The following is a 3,972-nucleotide window of genomic DNA, read 5'->3' on the forward strand; positions in this document are numbered from 1 at the left end:
CGCTTTGTCAAAAGCTACAGAAATCTCGTAAAAAAAATCACCGAACCTCGTTGTCAAAACTAAGCAAAGATTGATTTTTTAATGTAGTATATTCTTAGCCCAAACAAACCAACCTCCTGCATAGACATTAAACTTAAAGATTTATCAAAACATCTAGTTTTTACATTTAATCCTCCATATTGGTTTATAAATGTTTAATCTAAAGAAATAAAGGTTATTTTCATACAACTTTTCTTACAACTAAGACAACCTAGTGTCCGTTTTCAGAACTACAATGAATAATATTAATTATTATATTTCCATTAAATAAAAAATAATCAAATAGCTTAAAATTGAAAAACACATACGATTTATCAAATTGGGAACATTTTTTGCCTCGAAATCTCAGGGGGGGGCTACGCCCCTCCCTGAATCTGTCAGGGGGTGGCGAATGTCCCCCCGCCACCCCCCTGTGTCCGCCCCTGCCAGTAATTATATTTTACAATTCAACGGGAAAAATTCATGGCATCTAAAAACAGCTTTGAAACAATAATTAATTTAATATTTGATTTCCTGGGGTTTTCACCCCTAACAACCAACGTAAAAGAAAAATTTAAGCTCTTTGTAAAGTTCCTGTTTCCTACAATTATAAATGTCGTCGTAAAATTGCTATTATTTCTAATCTTTATTTTCTGTTCGAATTGGAATAAGAAATAATTTACATGTTTCCCTCGCTTCGTCATTTGGTTCTAAATCATTGGCTACAAGTCCTTCACATCTATAATTATGTGTCCAGGGAAAATGTCATGTGTCCTACGCATCATTTGTCCTACACTTTATTAGAAAAATATATTACTTGATGTAGAATTCTAAAAGTAACAAGTCAAAATCTAAGATTCTTGTACATTATAGCAAACTGATACTAAAAGTTCATCGCGGAGAAAAATAGGTATCCTGCCTCTCTATAGGACAAACGATTATAGAATTTTACCATTTCATACTTCTTAAAAACTAGCGTTAAAGGGACAGTCCGGCTATGTAAGGTAGTTGAACTGAGTATGCAGTGTTTAGGATTCATTCTTTAGGATTCATTTGAGACATATCTGTACATGATGAGTTTTAGCGCAACTTAATTTACAGGTCTTTAAAAAGTTTTATATGTCTCAAGTAAATCCTAAAGAATTTGTTCACAACACTGCATACTCAGTTCAACTACCTTACATAGCCGGTCTGTCCCTTTAAAAACAAGTGATTTGTGTTCATGTCTAGGACTCCTCCAAAGAAGTATAAATGAGTTAGTTAGAATTGAAGAGGGTATTTTCTCCCCTCTTCTATTCAGCTCTTTTCACCCTCTTCTTGCTTTCATACACCACGCAGAGGCAAATCATTTTACCAAAATAAATTTTCCTTACTCATATTGTCGCCATAACTCTACGAAAACTCATTAATTTTGTACTACAGACTAGAGTCACTAGAGTGAAATCTATAATTTATGATTGTATATAAAAGGAACTGAGTTTTTGTCACAAACTCAAATTTTCTAATCCCGATATCTTTTCATACTGATAGTGTAAACATATGATATTTCAAACTTAGATTATTGGGTCTGATAGAACTCATCAAAGGCTTACGTCATCAGTTTGCAAAGATTTAGGAATTAGAAAATTTAAGTTTGTGGCAAAAACTCCGTTGGGAAGTAAAAGTGCAGGAATACCTGATAGCAAGGAACCAATTTCTGCCAGTGATTAGTTTGAAAATAACTTGTTCTAAAGTAAATAAGTTTATTCTTACTTTGCCATGTATCTGTTTTGATATTTGATATAAAAAAGGATTTGATTTATATCTTTATAGTATATATGACATATAGAGATGTATAAAGCAACAGCTGATTTCTATTCAGAACGAGCAAGGGAATTTTAATTCATTTAAACTATTAAATATTTCTTGATTTTTTAAAATGTTAAATTCTTTTAAATCATAAGATTGTAATCAAAAGACTTTTAAAAATTGATTCAGATAAAATTTTAGAAAATCGACCAATTTATCATTTACATTATCCTTTTTTATCCATTTAAAACTTATTAGACTGTTAAAAACATTTTTTTATAAAAATATCGTTGTCATATACATTACTCCAACATGAAGTTTTACATCTTATTTCTGTAAGTTTTCTATAATTATAGAAGAATTTTCATTTGTTCAAACAAACCCAATATGTTAAGTTTTCTTCTATAGGATAAGTGGTAACTTACACTTTCAAGTAATTTCAAGTTACTCTCTATTTGTACATTGTTATATTTGATTTACAATAATGAAGAATGAATGAGTTTTCTATGTCAGGAGACATCTGTATTCAGCTCAGCCTATTCATGTATCGAGAGCAGTCTGTGTAGTCTGTGATTGGTACACTCTATTCCTGTTACTGGTACACTATTCTTGCCTTGTTACAAACTAAAGCTAGCAAAACGACAATATCTTCCACTACTCAGCCTATTCATGTATCGAGAGCAGTCTGTGTAGTCTGTGATTGGTACACTCTATTCCTGTTACTGGTACACTATTCTTGCCTTGTTACAAACTAAAGCTAGCAAAACGACAATATCTTCCACTACCATGATATAAAAGAAATATGCAAAGTGTATCTTTTCTAATTCGGACTTTCTTCTCTTTTTATAAAACCACTTGAAAATACAATCACAGTATCTTTGAAAAGGTTACAAGCAAAATATGCATTTCTTTCAGATTTTATTAGAATGGAAAATTCTCTGAAAAAGAAATAATCTATTTTGCAAGATGCGTTGACAAGAATATTAGTTCGTTGATACAAGATCGTTGCTAAGATGGGGACCAGGGCTGCTGCATTCTCCGCTAAAATTAAATCTCTACGAGAACTTCAGACAAAGGTATTATCATTATCAGGGTTCTCATTTCTTTAATAAAGTCTGTCAGGGTGTTTGTGTGTCTGAAATCATGAACCCTATGGCCGATTTGCCTTTAATTTCTAATGGGGTAACTCGGTAGAACCACTATAATGTTTGAACGGGAAAATAATCTCCAGACAAGGCTGGGTTTTCTAGCTATTGACATAATTGTTTTATTTTGAAATTTTCTATTTTTTAAGCACATTTTTTAATACTTTCATACTGTGAGGCCCCGAAAAATATGTTTTCATTTTTTAACATTTTCTTAAATTTAGATCAGTCAAAATGTGTTACCAGTTCCAACTGGACTAGATCTGTCTAACAGCTACAGGTGAGGGTTTAAAGCTAAACATAATTGAAGTATATTTCACATTAGATCGAAATTCTTGTTTAATAAAACTACTCTTTTTGAATTGGTATTGAAAACAACAAAAATGTTTAAACTTCTATTATGTAAGTAACCAAAATGTTTAGAAATTTCATACTTTTACGTAAAAAAATCAAAACGAAAGGAGCCACGAGATCACAAAGTGATACCAGTAATGCCTCCCACAAAGGAACTCAGTTTTTGCCACAAACTCAAATTTTTTTTTTTATTCTACATCTTTGCAACCTGACGGTCTAAACCTTGGATATTTTAAACATCATTTAATCAAACATAAACAACAATAGTTTGAAATATAATAAGGCTACGACATTGAGTTGCAAAGACACGGGAATTAGAAAATCTCAGTTTTAGTTGATCGCAAAATATATTGCAAGCGTATTCTTCTAATGGATTAAATATATTGCAAGCGTATTCTTCTAATGGATTAAATAAAAAAATTACCGAAAAATTTGTAATTCTTATTTTTTAAAATTTTTTTTTATATAAAACCTTTCAACTTCTGTTCAGATGGTTCTCCACTACTCTGCTATCTATACTCAGAGATGTACCAGGACTTCCTTATCTTATGATACGAGACAACAGTAGGACTATTATTATTATTATTATTATTATTATTGTTAATAATATTATTATAATTATTATTTTTATTATTATTATTATTATTATTATTATTATTATTATTAT

At 30.7% G+C, this 3,972-nt stretch overlaps 1 long non-coding RNA gene across 1 annotated transcript; it reads left to right on the forward strand.

The window, feature by feature from the left end:
- The first annotated feature begins 2,725 nt into the window (after positions 1-2,725).
- Positions 2,726-3,879, forward strand: LOC111710797 (uncharacterized). The gene is made up of 3 exons (XR_002767134.1): positions 2,726-2,882; positions 3,176-3,231; positions 3,796-3,879. It is a non-coding gene; the product is annotated as an uncharacterized LOC111710797 (long non-coding RNA).
- Positions 3,880-3,972: the final 93 nt, after the last annotated feature.

Source organism: Eurytemora carolleeae, unplaced genomic scaffold (assembly GCF_000591075.1).
Source record: "Eurytemora carolleeae unplaced genomic scaffold, Eaff_2.0 scaffold1065, whole genome shotgun sequence".
Lineage (NCBI taxonomy): Eukaryota > Metazoa > Arthropoda > Copepoda > Calanoida > Temoridae > Eurytemora > Eurytemora carolleeae.